Source organism: Perognathus longimembris, chromosome 1, assembly GCF_023159225.1.
Source record: "Perognathus longimembris pacificus isolate PPM17 chromosome 1, ASM2315922v1, whole genome shotgun sequence".
Lineage (NCBI taxonomy): Eukaryota > Metazoa > Chordata > Mammalia > Rodentia > Heteromyidae > Perognathus > Perognathus longimembris.
This window is the reverse complement of record NC_063161.1, coordinates 114,943,533-114,963,188: the sequence shown is the minus strand read 5'-3', so window position 1 is coordinate 114,963,188 and position 19,656 is coordinate 114,943,533.

Here is a 19,656-nt window from a genome sequence, read left to right as displayed (position 1 = left end):
GGTTTATTTCTGGACTTTCTATTTTGTTCCATTGGTCTCTGTGTCCATGCTATTTTAGTTACTAAAGCTCTGTAACGTATTTTAAAATCAAGTAGAGTGATACCTTCATTTTTGTTCTTTTTGCTCAAGATTGCTTTGACGATTTTAGGTCGTTTGGTGTCCTACACACATTTTCAAATTGTTTTCCTATTTTGTAAAAACTATGTCATTGAATTTGACTGCATGATCACTTTGGGCAGTGGATGCATTTTAACATTAACAATTTTTCCAATTCATGAACATAGATAGTATACATTTTTACTTGTTTATATCTTCAATAACTCATAAATGCATCATAGTTCTCAGTTTATAAATATTTTGCCTCCTTAGTTAAATTCATTACTGTGTTAGAGTTTATTTTTTAGTTTATTGCAAATGCTATTTTTTTCTGATTTCTTTTTAAAAAATACTTGTTATATAAGCAATTACGTATTGTATGTAGATTTATTAGTTCTAATTTTTTTTATTTTTTATTTTTTATTTTATTTATTTATTTTTTTGGCCAGTCCTGGGCCTTGGACTCAGGGCCTGAGCACCATGGTCCCTGGCTTCTTCCCGCTCAAGGCTAGAACTCTGCCACCTGAGCCACAGCGCCCCTCCTGGCCGTTTTCCATATATGTGGTGCTGGGGAATCACGGAGAGCTTCATGTGTAGGAGGCAAGTGCTCTTGCCTCTAGGCCATATTCCCAGCCCCAGTTCTAATACTTTTTATAAAACTAATAGTTATTAGTTCTAATATTTTGTTAGTTCTAATATGTTTGGTAATCTTCCTGAAAAGATTGTGGCACCTGCAACCAGTTTGGTTCTTTAAGTTTTGAGGGCTTTTATTTCTTCTCTTACCCAATTTTCTGGCTAGGACATGGAGTATTTTATAGAATAGAAGTAGCAAGAGTAGTATACTTTTCATGTTCCTTCTTAATCTTATAGAGGAAAAGCTTTCAACTTTGCATCTTTGAGGATGTTAGTTGTGGGCTTGTCACATATGGCCTGTATTACGTTGGGGTAAATTCCTTTGTATCTAATTCATTGAGACTTTCATCATGAAAAGGTGTTGAAGTTTTTCCAGGGCTTTTCCTGCATCTGCTAAAAGGAACAGGAATTTCCGCCTTCATTCTCCGAATGTGGTATATCACATTCATTGATTAGTGTATGTGAAACCCTTATTGTGAGCCAGAGCTAAATCTCAGTTGGTCATTGTGTGTGAGCCTTTTAATATGGTGCTGAGTTTGAGTTACTAGTCCTTTGTTGAGTAGTTTTTCATTCATTGGAAATATTAGAATGTAACTTCTCTCCTTGTAGTATCCTGTTCTGATTTTGATAACACATGAATGCTGGCCTTACAAAGTGAGTTTTGAATTGTTCCCTCCTGTTCATTGTTTTCAGAGTGCTTGAAACAGATAGATGATTTCTTTAGTCATCAGCAATGACATCTGGTATTGGATTTTCCTTTGTTGGTAAGATTTGTTTACTGATTCAATTTTCTTAACTCATGATTGTTCTGTTCAGATTTTCTATGTCTTCATCATTTTGTTTTAGGCAGTTTCATGTTTCTAGGAACTTATCCATGTCTTCTGGGTTACTGTTGTATGCTGAAATTCAATTTTTCACAGCCATCTCTACTAATTCCTTTGGTATTTCTTCAGTCTTCTTCTGTATAAAACCAGTTACAAAGAGAATATACCTCAATTAACCTAACAAGAGGTAAATGACAATGACAGCATATTCATAGAAGATAATTGAAGAATTATTGCATTAAATTCTACTTCCTAAACAGAGACCTTAACAAAGAGAGAGCTTCGTGTCATAAAGAATAACACAGAAAATTGTGTTATTAGCAAAAAGAAACAAGAAAATGAGTAGAATATAGATTGGATATTTATATATTCAATAAATAAAAACATAGACATTGTTCTTTTATGTATACCTAGATTTTCTTCTACTTCTTTCCTTTTTCTCTCTTTCTTTATTTTTAAGTATTACCCGGATATGAATTCAGAGCCTTCCTTTTATCAGTTAAGTACTCTGCTACTTGAACCACACTCCTCATTCTTTTTCAATATACTTACTCTTCAGACAAGGTCTTATTCTTTATGTGGGAGACAAAGTCAGACCACCTCCTACTACTTCTTTTGCTACCTAAAACAAAAAATATATACTATCACATCCATTCAGTACAGAAAGAAACAAAACCAGCCACAACATATATTGTTAGAATTAAAAAGGCTAATGATCAAGTGGAAGAAATTGTGTGTTCGTGTGTGTTTGTATGTTTGTCAATGTATAAAATATAGCGATTATACAGATTACAAGCATATAAGTGGTAATTGAAGGTATAAAAGATACAAACTATGGTATACATTTTCTGATAGAATGTAGAAAAATTTTACAACTTACTTGGTTTATCTCCTTTTTACTTCCATACTTAAATGGCTATCTGTTAATTGCCAGTGTTCAGTTTAATCTTCTAACTTTCCCATTTTTATGGCTAGCTGCCTACTATGTTGATCTACTTTTGCAACTGAACAAAATAATTAAACTTCATCTATCCCACACTCGATTGGTAGTCTTACTTTGATGATGAAAATCTTGAGTGATTGATAATACTCACTCCTACTTGCATTAAGTACTCAACACAAATGGATGTAGATTTGCTTTGGTGTGATTTGACTTCCCATTTACATTCTCATACTTACTTCACTTTCTTCCTTTCATATGCCTCCTTGTTTGCCCCACTTACAGCCAAGTAGTTCTTCCACTTACTTCTTTTAAATCACTGTGTTTTCAACCTTCCAGAATCAAAATTCTTCACTTTTCCCCCTGCAGAGGTACATTTGGAAAAGATCATTAGTTTCTAGTCTATCAATGAATTTGGAAATGGAAATTATGGCTACTAGTAAGCATGTAAAAAGTAATATGTAGAACTGACCGAGGAAGGGATAAATTATAGTGAAGACTCTATTTGTTGGGCTGAGACATTTGTGGTACTTGCCACATAGTAGTAAACTAACTGATCTCATGACTTGGTTTTTGCTAAGGACCCTAGAAAGTTAGGGTACATGAAAGACAAATTTTAGAAAATTGCTGTTCATATAATGTTGTGCCATTTCAGAAAGACTGCCAAACTTTAACAAAATAACCACCAGGAAGTGGGGTCTTAAAAGAAGTAAGGTAGGGTCAAGGGGAAAGGAGTATACAAAGGAAGAGGAGAAAAGGAAAGAATGCAGTCAAAAATTCAACGTGTATTAGAACTTATAAGCATAGGTAGAAACTTTTTTTTAAAAAAGTCCCAGAGGTGTTGCAAATATGAGAGAGACTAGACAAATGGAACCACATCAAAATAAAAAGTTTCTGAGCAGCTAAGGACATATTTACTAAACTAGAAAAAGAATAAAACATACTGGGAGAAAATCTTTACCATATATATATATATATATATGTGTATATATATAAATAGCCTAATATCCAAAATACACAAAGAGCTTCAAAATTAACACCCCCCTCCCAAACTAATAAACCCATCAATAAATGGGCAAAGGAACTCAAGAGTAATTTCTCAGAAGTAAAAAAATAGCAAATAGATATGTGAGGAAATGCTCAACATCCTGGCCATAAAAGAAAAGCAAATCAAGATGACTTTGAGTTTCCATCTTAATCTAGGTTGGCCAACCTTGAGAATTCAAACAACAGCAAATGCTGGCTGGGATAGGGGGTGAGGGAGGAACCCTACTGCACTGTTGGTTGGAATGTAAACTGGTACAACCACCCTGGAGGATAGTTGGAGTTTCCTCAGAAAACTAAACCTAGAACTTCCATATTACGTAGCCCTATCACTCCTGGGCATCTCCACAGATCATTACAAACCAGGGTATGGTAAAGACCTTTAGATATCCATGTTTATTGCTGCACTATTCACAATAGCCAAGTTATGGAAACAGCCTAGATGCCCTACAACAGTTGAATGGATCAATAAAATGTGGCATATATACACAATAGAATTTGATTCATCCATTAGGAAGAATAAGTTTATGTCATTTCCAGGGAAATGGATGGACCTAGGCAAGTCATGTCAAGTGAGATGAGCCAAGCACAGAGAGATGAACAGTGCAAGTTTTCTCTCAACTGTAGAAGCTAGATCTTAAATGTAACTGGACATAACCTACACAGGATTCTAGGCATTCACACAGTCAGACCATAGGAGGATACCCTTGGGGGAGGAACACAAAGGTGTAATTTCTCTGAACATTTAAAATATTAGTTATTGAAACAAACTCCAGGAAATGGAAACAAGGTTTTTGTTGTTAGTGGTGGTTTCAGTGGTGTCTGTTTTTGCTTTTCTATCCTTTTCTTTTATGTGTTGCAGAGAGAGGGTGCAGAAAGGGAGGGAGGATGAACAAATCATGCTATTAAGTATATACTATGTGGAAAATGACCCATAGCACTTCTGGGATGGGAGAAGGAAACTGGGGAAAGTGAAGGAAAAGGTGACATTGTCAAAAAGAGAGAGAGAGAGAGAGAAATGTACTCATTTCCTGACTTATAAAATGGTAATCCCTCTGTACAACACCTTAATAATAATAAAATTATAGTTTAAAAAGGAATATTTCAATATATAACCTACAAAGTTAAGAAGAGTGAGGGAAGAAATGAGTGGAAAAGGAATGGGTAAGACTATTGAAAAGGATGTTGATGAACAGTCACTGTATTTATAATCTGCTTAAAGATAATTTAAAATGTTGCAATATGTAAAAAAAAATACATTTCTATCTACTGATACCCCCCTAATGGGAAAATTTGATCAAGCAAAGTAAGTTTGATAAAAACACATACCCATGACTTCATCCTGATGGGAATAAGTCAACAAATAAATGTGGAAATGGACAGCTGTTTCAGCCAGTAAAATTCCAATTAAAGAATGCAGAAGAAACAATAGAAATAGAAAATCCCCATAGGGCAGCAATAAAGTAATAATTGTTGTAGATAAAAATTACCAATGATTGCTGAAATTAGTAGGTGAAAGTAGATGAGAAACAGAATATGTTTATGGTCTCAGAGAATTTCCCCACATGATACTTATTAATTACAAAGGGAAAACAAAATCTTACACTGGAGAAACCTGGCAGACGCTCCTTTAATCAAATGATCAAAGTTAACATTTCTAGTAATAAGACATATTGACATCAAATACTTACTGATATGAGGCAATGCAAAGGGTATGTTATTCTGTGAAAGTGTTGCCAAAAATTCATAACCTCAGTGCAATCATGAGAAAACGGCAAACACAAATTAAGAAACATCCTACAAAATAAAAACCCGGTACTTCTCACAAGTGTCAAGGTTGAGACAAATAAATACTGAGACACTGTGCTTGATTAAAGGAAATTAAAAAGACATGAAAAGTTAATGCAATGTGAGATCCTGGAATGGATCCTAGACTGAGAAAGGGAAATTAAGGGGATAGTTGATGAAACTCAATTTTTTTTCTACGTATACTCTAGGAGAGTCTGATACACTGTATAAGCAAAGATTTTTTTTAATGATGAGATGTCTTGTGAAATTATTGTCAGGACATTTCATCATTCTGAAAATATCACCACATGTATAACAAACATAAATGGCATAAGTAAATTTTGGCATCTATGATCAACTCAGTTTTTAGCCCTTTTCTCTTTCCTGAAGTTAAGAGTGAGAGATAGGACTGAAAGTTCTAATCATATGGTTGGTTCATCCAGACAATGAACCACCAGACTCCTACATCACAAAATCTAGACATCAGTCCTTTACTTAGTCTGTTTTCTGTTTCTATAGCAGAACACTCAAGACTGGAAGATTTATAAAAAAAAAAAAAAAAGGCTGTTTTGTCTCACAAAAATAAAGAACGTGAAAGTGGCCCAAGATGAGTGTTTTAATTAATTTCTAAAATAGTTTAATTGTAATGTTTAAAGGTTACTTTATTAGCCAAAATTCTTGTCATTAGAATCTGATTTCTTGGCACTTGTCTATAAATGTTCAAGTTTCAAGTTTCCTGGATCCTTGTGGGTGTTATAATTTAAAAGTCACCCCTCAGAGAGGTTTTGCATTTCATGTTCTAAAGTGTAAGTAGTCCAAATAAGTAGAAAGAAGTTTAGATAGTGTGCACTTGTAGGTTATTTTTCTACTTTAATATACACTTAAACTGTTTAAATAAAATTAAGATAAAGTAATTTAGTCAATTAACTCAAGAAAATTAATTTTCAGCATGATGAATATAGTTAATGATGATGTATTATATTATTTGGAAATGCTAAGGGCTCTTACCACAAAAGTGATAATTTATGAAGTAATTTAGTTGCTCATTAGCTAGACATAGCCATTCTACAATATATATATATATACTTCAAAAATATCATGTTGTACATGATAATATAAATAATTTTATATGGGAATTTAAAATCAGTCAAAAATTTGATAAAATATAATTTTTTTATTTCCTGGGTAATTTTTGCCTAGAGATTGTATATCTTGTATATCTCTATCTATATATGTCATATAAATCACATTCTTTGGTCAATACACTACACAGTAATAGAACATTTTATGCCTTCCCTCATGTATTTATTCAGTCATCTAGTACTCATTAAGCTCATCATGCTAAGCATGAACATCACCAAGACAATTGTCTTGGCACATCTTGCTTTGTCAAGTTTATCATTGTCTTCAAAGATTAAATCCAGGATTAAAGAGGAAAGTTGGGTGGTGAAGCAGTGAACCAAGCAAGCATAGACATGGACCGAAAAGAAATAGGAACTGAAAGATTCCCATGTTTTAGATACCAGTGCAGTACTTTCACTATGATATATTGCTTAGGACTGATAGTGTGCTCAATAAACTTATTTGGTCTATTCACACTTCAGCATATGAAGTGCAAAACCTCTCTGAGGGATGACTTCCTCAGTTCAATAAATAAATCAATTTCCCTTTATGTGGTAGTGAGGTTTAAACTCCAAGTCTTGAGTTTACAAGCCGTAAGCGAGCTGTACTTCTTGAGCCATACCTCTAGTCATTTAGCAAGTTTTAATGAAGTAAAAACATCCATATACATGTCATGGTTGACTACCTACATGCAGTATGTATTCTAAAAGTATTTTCTATCATCATGTATAGCTCATAAGACATTGTAAGTAGGTACCTTGAAAATAAAACTAGAGCTGAGAGAAAGATTATGAGCTATTAAGGGTAGGAGCTGGAATGGAGAGCTAGGCCTTGTGAGCTTCTAAACCATGTTCTTTCCACTGTATCATCCTACCTCCCAAGAACCTTCTTCGTGAAAATGTGGGATCATGAACTAATCAGATATTTGAATATTGTGAATTTAAAACTTACTTCATGCATGCATAGGGAAGTACTTAATTCATTAAAATCATATCTCTTTTCTCGATATTTTTCTTTTCAATATTTGCCTTTATCCAGTGTGAAGGAACTTTTTGAAGTGTAAATGCGGGAGTACCAACTTCATAGCTAAAATACAAGATTCTATATTTTATGATGTAAATATTTACAAAGTAGGTGCCAGATTACCAGGGCAACCAAGTAGCTCTTGTCCTACTTTAAGAACTTTGGGCTATACTGAAGACAGAGGAAGAAAATAGAACAAACTCTCAACGCTTAATCACAGCATAGCATGAATCATAAGTTTTCATCACCTTTGACTTGCTATAGTCTTCCCTTCTTCATGAGAACATAAGTAATAATGATATTGAGACACTTAACACCAGCCCCTAAAATGTTCAACTCTCTTCTTATTGGAGGCTGAGTTTCACCACATTAACTGTTAATCCCACACTGTCCACCTTTGAAAACTGGAGAATAACTTTTTATTTTTCCCAGAAGAAAAATAAGAAAAAGATAATCACATATTGCTTGAAAAATACAAACTTCCAGCAGTCAAGATCTTTCTCCAAGTAAAAGGAGATTTCTGGAAAAGAAATAGTCCACAAAATATTTTTTCCAGAAACTCTCACTTCATTGTCCTTATAAAAGAGTTCAAATTGCTGAATTACCTCTTTCTGTGGTATGTCTAATTCTGCCAGTAATGTTATATGCAAATGCTCAGTGCCCAAAACTTGGAATTCATTAAAAAGTAGTTGAAAGCAATGAAATGCTAGTCAGTTACTGAAAATAGTGATTATTTATTTTTTAAAATATTTTCATTCTGGCCTATCTGAACCCTATAATTTAAGGCATTTTAAAACATCTCAGAGAGAAATAATTTTGATGTGAATGTGCTCTGGTGCAGTTTCCTTCCATTTTTCTTAATGGACACATGGAATTTTGCAAAATAACATACTTTGTTAAAGCATCAAACATGTAGTAAGGATATTGTTCTATTTATTTTTTTGTTATTTTTAATTAGAAAAAAATTTTCAGTAGTTTTGAGGGATAATGCAATGATTGTTATTGTTAAAGTTTGTATTTCATCTTGAGTTTTCTATCTTGTGTGCACTCATAAATTCTAGGATGTTTGGATGGGTTTATTATGGAATATTCCTTAATCCTTGCAGGAGGCCTAATGCCTCCTAACACACCCGTGACCAGGTGTTCCTATTGAGGTTCCTATTGGCAGAGACTCTAAGACTTCTGTCTGACCAGAATCCAGTTTCCTACCACAATAGTCACTGGATAAGAGAGAACTTGACCAAAAAGAAAGTTAGGTTCAAATGTGGGTTGTCAAATGAAACACAAGGAGAAAGAAAAATTAAAATGCCTGAAATGGAAGAAAATTACTGCTTTCAGGAACTAGAGTGGTTAGGGCAGCTGGTGTGGGCTGATAAGAGTATCTATGTGAGAGGCAATAAGAAAAGTAAAGAAAAAGAAAGAAGAAGAAAGAAAAAAGAAAATGAAGAAGATGGAGGTGGAAAAGAAGAGAAAGATGAAGAAGAAGGAGGAGGAACAGGAAGAGGAGGAACAGGAGGAGCAGGAGGAGGAAGAAGAAGAAAAAGAAGAGAATCAGTGGCATTAGGCCTTCTTTAAAGTTCCCAGACATTATTTCTTATGCTTTCCCTGGGAGATTTTTGTGTAGAGAAACCATGAATGAGAGAAGAGCCTTATTTATTGGTTTAGCCTGGTAAATTTTATTATGATCAGCAGGCATGGGATATGCCTGTCTTAGGTCAGTGAGATGAAGAAAAAGGAGGAATTATCTTAAAAAGAGTCAAGAGGAGGTTCTGTTTAATCCACAGTCTAGGTTCCCATTGAGTTTCTGACAACTTATACAAGGCCTTAAAGTATGTGCCATGACAGCAAGTATATTACTGAACTTATGACATCGTATATGAAATACATAGTCACTGTGAAATTCCATGTTGAGGCTAGCTAGATTTTTACCTAAAGTTTCTAGATATTTTGTACACATATCAGCATGAACTTTCTTAGGTAACAATATTTTAAAGCAGTCTTGACTCAGACTTCTTTTGTTTCCATACATTTTCTTTTGACTCTCCAGATGGAATAGTGCCTCATTAAAAAAGTACTGGGAAGAAATGATGAAAAATTTGTGAACATGCCCATTCCATGATACTGTTCCACACAGTTTCATTTCAAGTGTGATTCTGTCCTACTTTGGATAGAATCTATTAAGCTGAAAAAGATAATCCATTGCTACAGATGTTGTTTTTCTACAGTGCACTGTAGAAAATAGTATGTTAAGCTCAGTAAGATAATTCACTACTACAGGTGTTTATCTTCTACAGTAAACTGTTAATAACATCATTCATTCTTCCTCTCCCCTTTTCTCCCAAAGAGCCAAGAAATATTACAGAAGTATTCAGTGTTCCATCACTGCCTCTGATGGTACACATGGTATTTGTCATGGTGCATTTTTTCTTTCCCCTTCAACTTCACTTTTTTTCCTAGGAAGCACTTTGAAATACCAGTGGTAGAAAGCACTTCCATGGCCACTTTCAGATTATATGGTGTTCGTTGGGATATTAATTAGCAAAGTCATAGTATACTCAGGAAGATGGGGAAGGGGCAGAGATTAAAACCCACTCAGAACAAGACTCAAGGCAGCAATTTTCAACAGGAAGGAAAGAAAATTGTGTCTAATTAGAACTTCAGGGGTGATTTCAAAAGGTCTGGTGTTTACCTGTGAAGGAAGTGAGCCAGGTAGACGGTTACACCTCTAGTCAGGAGAACAAGGTCTATTTATATTCATGCACTCATTCAGCTATAATTTCTAAGTACCCATTAAGGAAAATAAAATTTCTACCTTTCAAAATGTTGTGTTAAGTATATTTTAAGGTACCATGAGCCATGATTTTTACTGGAACTTTACATCATTAAACAACAAATGATCTGTTAATCCAAAATTAAATCTAACTCCATTTGGAGTTAAAAGAAGAAACTTTGAAATTTCTGCTCTAAAGATTCCTTGCCTAACTCTGACAAAACTAAGGAAGTTAGCACATTAGTCATGTTTTAATAGGGGCATACACTTAAAATACTCTCTAAACACAATTTTTTCTATATAAACTTGAAAAAATAAGTCAGATTATAGAAAAACTTAAGTTTAAGTAATGGCAACTTTAATTTAAAACTTGTAAATATGACCATTTCCGTTGGTTCACAAAAAGAATAAAATGTCACGAAGAAAGTGAGAGAAAATGACCCTGAAATAAGTGATTCATTTTATCCTGAAATGGTAAGTCAGTCAAAGGAATAAAAACACTTAACTTTTCTGTGTAATTGACACATGTGGCATCTCCCATACATACATGTATTTAAAGAATATAGCAACTTTCTTTGAAATCTAATGGAGAATGCTAATAACCAACAAAGTCTTAGTTTTTCCTATAGTATAATTTATAAATATAGATATAAATTATTCCATGCAATTTTCCTGTGATAAAGTAAAGGGCAGCAAATAATGAGCACCTTAAGATGTTTTGCAATGTAGCTGCTTGTTTCTTTATATCAAGGAGATAAATAGAGAGTTCTTCATGTTATTATTAATATCATTTATGCTGTGGCCAACCATTATATAGGTTTTGCTATTTTGTCTTGCTATTGACTTTAACCTGATGTTATAACATTCTCTGGAAAACTTTGAGGTGATTTACCATATTGTGCTTTTTACATGAGGTAGCTATGTAAAGTGGACTACTATTATCCATTAGTCACTGCCAAGTTCACTCTGATCAACAAAGACAGTTTTCCCAGAATGGAACAAGGACGAAGAGATATGAATTCTGTGGATCAGTAAGAGGCATTTGGGCCTTGTCACAAGGATGGGTGCCAAGAATGGGAACTCAGAGAAGAATTAGAAGGGAAGCTAGATTAGGTAGGTAAGAAAGTATTCTAAGCCAATGAGAATACGTCTTAGAGTTGTCCTTCTTTCTCCATGTCTGATCATAGAAGTAAAAGACATTTCAGGATGTAACTTGGTTCTCAGGACTCTGTTTCAATCTTCCTTTGCTTAGAAAAGCATCGTGATGTAAAAGTATGGTCAGGAATATAATTTTCAGAGTTCACTTGCAAGTCATACTGCCAGATTTGTATTTGGGTCTGAAAATGTAGATCCCAGATTCAGTGACTTCTGTGGCTCCCCATGTCCTTGTGGTTTTGCCAAAGTTGCCTCACAGGAAGCTTGCACATGTGACCTCTCAGTCCTCACAGAAAAGTTCAGGGATGGGAGGGGCTTCAGGGAGAAGCCAGAAGATTCCGTCAATGGTCATTTTAGGGTTTCACAAAACCACCTCTTGCATCCACAGTTAGGCACCACTTAAATTGCGATTGCTTTGGCAAATGCTTGGAATTAATGAGAATAAAGTAAGTGGACATTTCATTTTCCTGCATTCTGAATGTCTTTAAATAGAAACCTCAACTGACAATTCCAGACTATAATTACCCTTTCTCTTAACTATTTTTAAAGCTTATATTGATCGGTCATTGAATATATAAAGTAGTGTTTCACTAAAATCAAAGTATCTAGGAAAGATTAGAAGTATTTACTGGAAATCTAATTTGTCTAAAAGCAAAGCATGTGGCCAGTTTCTGACCTCCTTAGCTTGAGATTTCTAGTCCCAAAAGGTAGAGAAAATATAACCATCCTAAGTCAATGTTTAGATCCTCTTGTCTATTGCCTGGGGGTAATATTGCTATGTAATCTTTTGTAACTTGGTGACAGGAATGCTAAGCATACTTAAATGGAATGCCCTAGATACTATGAACAAAAGAATAAAAGAATCACAACAAATACATACACCAAATTAAAAGACTGATTCCATGGGCTTAAATAATCCAAAAGAAACATGATAGACAATAATAGAATAGTATAAACAATTAAATACTTTTCTTTCACATTTGATATCAAGGAAGAAAAGTAGAGGCATGCACAGCAAAAAAAAAAAAAATACATCTGGTAAGTTTAGGCTAGAAAAAGTGTGTGGCAAAGGTTTTCTAACCAGGAGACTTCAGAAGTGCATAAACCTTTAAGAGTATCCTGGCCTGAAGTGGTGGCTCAAACCTTCAATCTTAGCTACTTGGGAGGCCAAGATTGGAGGATTACCTTGTGAGACCAGCCAGGGATAAAAGAAGTTGGCAAGACTCTCATTGACAAGTTAGAGGTATCACAGTGAGAGGTATCTATTAGCCTAGCTACCAGGCAAACACAATTAACTGGCCACAGTAGTATATGCTTGTCATCACTTCCCCATCAACAAGGGAAAGGAAAAAGGAGGCATATCATAGCCCAATGGCCTAGGTATAAAGTGAGCCACTACCCTGCAACTTACCAGGGCACAAAATGGGTGGGGTGGGGGGAGGAGGGGGGTGATGCAAGGCTTAAGTGGTAGAATGCCTGTCTAAGAAATGTGAGGCTCTGAATTCAACACGTAGCACCACAATAAACAAACAAATAATTAAATATAAAAATGAAATACCAATGCCATCTATACTCACTCAAATCTGCAATCTTAGTTACTTGGGAGGTGAGATAGGAGATGAAGGTTCAAGGCCAGCCAGAGGAATGAAATTTCATGAGACTCCATCTCAGTGAGCTGTTCTCAATGGTGTGCTTCTGTCATTCTAGTGACAAAAGGAAGCAAAAATAGGAAGGTTGAAGTCCAGATCAATTCAGGCATAAAGTGAACCCCTATCTTGAACATAGCCAGTGAGAAAAAAAGAGGGGGGGAGGAGGAAGGAAGAGGGATAGAGAGCACAAAGTTTGAGAATGTGCCAAAGCCTTGGAAACTTAGACAAAGATTGTACACAAATGCTTCACACCAACAAAATTATCTTCAGAGCTGTAACAAGCTGTCTTAGATAAAACGTTTATTTTATATCATAGGGCTGCAGCACAACAGTCATATAGTCATAGAACTATAGCACAACTGTTTTCATTATGGATATGCAAATTGACCCAGAGGATATAGAAGCAATCAGTGGCACAGAGCTGAGAGGAGCTGAGCCTAGCTAGCCCAGCTCTTCCAGAGACATGAAGAACATCTCACAGATGACTTGAAACATGGAAGATTACTCGTAGTGCTGAAAATCCTCTAAATGATGGGTTAAAGGAGCTGTGGCTTGAGCTGCGTGGTAGTGAATCCTTTACTGTTTTTCATCTGATTTATCTTATCCTTATCTCATTGGCAGCTTAAGATCTTTGAATGAATCCTTTAACTCTACTGGCGTATGAGTGAGATTGCTGTATCTGAAAGCATAGACTAGATGTCTTGAAGAACAGAAATTTGGTTTCTCACAGTTCCAGAGGTCAGGTTAGTGCCACTTCCCTTCCCTCTTCCTGGCCTCCTTCTTGCTATTTCCTCACATGGAAGAGAGAGAAGAAAAAAGGAAGCTCATTGGTCTCCCTTTGTGAAAGGGAAATGATGCCACTGGAGACCCTCAGTTGAAATCTCAGTACCTTCCAGAGGTCCCATTTTAAGACATCAACATAAAGAACTGGCCATGGTGCAATCACCTGTAATCCCAGAACTCTGAAGGCTGATGCAGGAATGTTGTGAGTTTTAGGCTGGCCTGGGCTGTATAATGAAACCCTGTCTTGAAACCAAAGAAAAGATAGGAATTTAGGGAAATGTTGGTGGGGGGGGGGGGGAGTGAAAGACACAATTCGACCTATATCAAGTTGTTTTAATATTTTTTTTTTGCTATACAACCTCAGGAACATTATACTAGTTTCTGGATACCTATAGGGCACAGAAAGATTACAAACCTCATTCAGAAGAGAGAAGTCAGGATTGAGAAAATTTGAAATCACATCACCTGTGCAAAGTTTAAAGTGGATATTTCCCACTCAAGCACTTGTAGTGTCCAGACCACTAATATTAATAACAAAGTAAGAATAGAAAAATGTTTCCTTGTTTCTTGAAGAATGATTGGGATAGGATGGATGATATCAGGAACTGGTAGTCTGTATGAGATATCCAGTGAACACTGAGGGGTGGGGACCTTCTCTCTAGCAAGTACTGACTGTAGGCATGCTTACACAGAATTACCAGTACTTTATATAATTTTTTCAATGAAAATTAAAACATGAGTATTTATAAAGACTTTCCATCTTTTATGTCTTGGCTAAATTAGTAACACAAACAACAGCAACCACAAACAACAAAACAACAAAAGTGTTGTTTGGAATGATCAAACTGTGCCCAAGTTGAAGCAAGCCTGTATCTCGTAAACCTGCTGCCTCTGATACAAACGACTCAGTGGTATTTATTCTGAATGGAAAATTGAATGGCAACCTTTGTGATTCTGGTTTTTTTTTTTAATGCTATTTGGTGGAAAAAGGGATCAGTTATTCTTTGTGTTCACTATTAGTCATGTTAACTAGATCCTCATGTCTGCTTCCCCTACCATACCTGTCACCACGCATCTATTCTAGAGCAAATTTCTTGTCCAGCCTTCTGCTATCAGATTCAACATAAGTAAATAATAGGACCCTTGAGCCAAGGCAGATGTAAAAAGTGTGGACCAAAAAGCATTGTAGTATTTGTATTTCTGCTCAGTGGGAGATCCATTACAGATTAGATGTTAGGCAGGAAATGACTCCTCTCATTAAATGGTGTTTAAGTGCTCTTTCTTTCTTTCACTTTGTCTGGGCCTAAAACCTCTGATCCCATTGTGTGTGGGGGGGGGGCGGGGAATACATGATACAGGAAGGAAGAAAACATGGAATATTGAACTTAGAAATATGGACAATTGTGCAATCACATGAATGTTTTAATTTGCATGTGTGATGGGTTAACAGATTTTTTTATGATGGAAGCTAGAGTTGTGAATAAATTATTTTTTTCATTCCTACATTCATCAAATCTTTATTGAGCTGATACTATGTGCCAGACCCTATGGACACATTAGAGCTAAGAGTTAGTTAAGACATTCACAGTTCCCACCTTTATCTTTAATTCTTACTGGGATGTTGAAGAAGAACAGCCTACAAACAGGAAAACAAATATATAATGTGAAAAACCAAGTAGTATAAGGGGTAGAACACAAAGTATGCTTTATTCATAAAGGATATTTGACAAGAGAACTAGCTGAAAGAAAAAAGTCAACAAGCAAATCCAGAAAAATATGCTGAAGGAAAAGAACAATACATGCAAAAGCGTTTGCTGTAATGGGGTCCCTCCAGGGAGGAGATTCCCCATTCCTCCAAGAGTCCACCACTCAGAGTCTCCAGCAAACAGATGATAAAAGGAGAGGTTTATTGGGGAAGTAAAAAGCAAACCAACTGGCCAGGATCATAGCCCAGATTTGAGAGCTGGGACCCCTTGCGCAAGCCAGAGGTCTCCAGGCTGGGCTATAAAGGCAAACACCACATGGTCAAGCCTGCCACACACAGGTGTCCAATGAGGTTACAACACTTACAGAGCATGCCAGGTCACATGCAGGTGGCCAATGACGTTACAATCTGCCTCCAAGCAACTGTTTGAACCAACATTTCATTTTAGTTAAAATTGGCACACAGACTAGGCGGGGCTCACATGATGCAGGCGGATATGCCTACTCATTGGAGGGCACACGTTTAACCTTGAACATTCCACAACTCAGGTGGTCAAGCAGTTTACATAATCTTATCACAGCAAAGGGGAACTTACCTGGATTTGGAGCAGACAGGGCACACTCCCAACCCTGAGGCTCAGGGGCAGGGGAGATCTTAGTGAAGATAGAGTCAGCTTCTGCTCTCTTTAATCTGAGATGAAGACAATCTGACACCCCTCAACAGCCAATGATGGCCCTGGTCAGATCTGACCTCCATAGTGAAAGAAGCACTGGCTCAATCAGAAAAGAATTGTAATGAGGACAGTGTTATCAGAGAATGTATAAGCAAAACCCTGAAGTCTGTGATAAGGACCTTGAGGAAGAAACCTTAGCATAGTTATGTACTGATTTTCTCATCCTTGTGACAAAATATATAACATAAACAACTTAAAGGGAATTACTCATTTTGTCTCATGGTTATAATCCACAGTCCTGGCTCTGTTAATTTCAGGCCCAAAGGGAAGCAGAATATAAGGGAGGCAAAAGTGTGTAGTAGTCTACTCACTTCATGATTATCAGGAGGCAAAGTAAGAAGGGACCAGAGACAAGCTATAACTTTCAAAGGCCTGACCCTAGTAAACTACTTCAACCAGCAAGGCCTAACTATCTACACTTTGCAGAACCTTTCAAAAGAACTCTACCAACTGGGAAACTAAAACATTCAAAACATAACAAAATAAATAAGAGGATACAAGTTCTATAGAGTCATTATAAAAATGTCAGAATTAAAATGAGTTATTAATCCTTGTATTTACAGATTATTAACTTTCTTATATGACATAATTATAAATTAATATTATGTGTATATAATAAAATATATAAATTTGTACCATAGAGTATGAGCATTCTAAATATTGGAAAGTTCTTTCTTTTTCTCACAAAATTCAGAGCAAAGACAACCTTTGTATACTTGTAGCTCGAGATATTAAACTACCATAGCCATTACTCCATTGTCTGCCTTCCTATGTCATGGGAGCATAAATTGATATAAATATTATGGCAAGCTCTTGGGCTTTAGTATATTAAGAGCTTTGAAAAAAATCCATCCCATTAGACACAATAATTCCACTTCTAGGAATCCTAAGGAAATAAACAGATGCAGACAAAGATTTATGTGCCTGGATATCCACAATAGCTCTATTTATAATATTATGAAAAGTTAGAAACAATCTAAGTGTCCAACACCAGAAATTACCATTTATCTGTGAGATGGAGTACTTTGCAACCATGATGATGTCAAAGACTTTTACAAAGAAGAATTTCTAATGAGACAAAATAAAGTGGGAAAGAAAATGAACATTATATACACTAAATATACATAGGATATGTAAATATATATAAATATAGAAAAAAGGTTAAACAAATAAGTATCAAATAGCTGAGGGGTGAAGAGACGAACACTTCCTATTTTATTTATTTTTTATCTTCTGTACTTTGAACATATTATTTCTACATATAGGGAAAACTCAGAATGGAGTAGACTTAAAACTTTTTAAAATATCAAGATAGTGCTATGCTTGGACAGTTTCTTTTCATAGAGAACTTTTGGTTACTTCTTTTATATCTCTGAGACTTCCACAAAAGATACTATCCAGATACTTTTGACTAGATGATTATAATTAACTCTGTCAGATCCGTTACCATTTTCCCATCTAAATTTCCACCTATGGCTTTCAAAATGTCTATGAGTTCACTAACAAAGAGCTAATTTTCTGTTTAACCATCTACAAACTTGTACACTGCTCAGATACATTTGCCTACCTACATCTGTCAATTTTTATGTCCAATCAATACGGGGAATAACACAGGATAACTAACTTTAGGCTATGAGAGCACAAGCCCCCCAACTATAAACTTAGATTTTAAAATACTTAAATCTAAACTAGAGTCCTCCTGCTTTGTGACCCATTATGTTTTTCTAGGAGACATTCTTTGACATAATAATATGGTATCATAAATTCGGCAAATTCTTGTACAGTACATCGTCTTCTAAAGTTCATGAGGCATGTTAAAATATGAAAATCTCTATGATATTTTATAATACAGGAAGATGACTGGATTTATTCACTATTATGCTATGATCTGAATATATGTGCTCCCAATTCATGTTTAAATTTAATTGTCAAGGGAATAGAAATAGCATGTAGGGCCTTTGGGAGGTGATTTCATCATGAGGCAATACCTTCATGAATGAGATCAATACGTTATAAAAGATTCTTGTGGGGAGCAATTTCATCTTTGCAGGATGCAAAAACTTATAGAAGATGCCATCTCTACAGACAGCTTTGCACCAGACACTGAATCTGCTGCCTTGGAGTTGTCAGTGTAGGGAACTGTGATCTGTAAATTTCTATTGCTTATAAACTAATCAACTTAAGGTACTTTGTTAAGCAGCACACATGGATGAAGACAGTCAATCTTATACCAACATGATAAAAGAAAGCTTTTTGTTTATTTTTCTCCATGTATTTTCTTTGAACATTGTTCAGAACTAGAGTTCCATGGAACTCTCTTTATGAAGCACAGGATTCCATAGATTTCAGGATGAGAAATGCATCGTGGACTGTGTTAGTAAATGGAGTGTTCAGAAAGAAAGTTGTTGGAATATTGAGACAAAATCTTTCAAATTGTCACAGAGTCCAACCATGACTTAAATCTTGTTTCCCTTACCCTTCTATTAGAATCCAGTTCTCATTAGGATTCAATCATACCTACCTATGCACGCAAGTCTGGCATGTGGACTGAGATTGAATCCATTTATTCTAGCGCACTGTGGTGAAAGAAGGAAGGAAACTCTGTGGTGAGTACCGCCTCACTTTCTCAATGCACTCAAGTGAAGGATGGAATTATACAGTCTTTCAACATTTGTTGATAGAATATGTGAATTTAAAAATAAGATGTATTGTATTGATGAACTACTCTGTTAAATGGCAACCATTTTGTACAGGTACTTAACGATAATAAAAAATAAAGAAAAAAAAGCACAAAGAGAAAGATAAAAAATAAAATCTTGAATGCTTAAAAAAATATCCTACTCAACTTCCGATTGAGCAAGAAATATTCACACATCATTTTAGTTTGGGAATGATTTTGTCATGGAAGAACATCTTATAAAATGGTCTTTTCTGTCAACCCTTGTGTCCTTAAAAACCTGAGCATGGTAAGCCCCATTTTCAGTTGAAGAGTTGAAGAAGTATAATGATGTGCACAGGGTCACACACCTATGCAAATTCTACATCAGATTTCTTGGAATTTTGCTCCTGGAAAGGAAGGAATGGAGGTGATGCTCTCAGATGACAGGATTTAGACCACTCATCTCTAGAGATAATTTCATTTGCAGTCACCTTGGGAGCCCTGAGTCACCATTCCAAAGATGTGGAATTCAAATCTAGGTTTCCAATATCCCCTTTAGTCCTGTCATTAGACTCAGTATTTAAACATTATGTTTAGTTTGTTAAATAACACTTTGTTTTCTATCAAAAAAATGAAAATAAAAAATACCTAATATTCCTGGGCACTATTGGCTCACAAGTATAATCCTAGCTTCTCAGATTCTTAAGATCACTGTTAGAAGCCAGCCTGGAA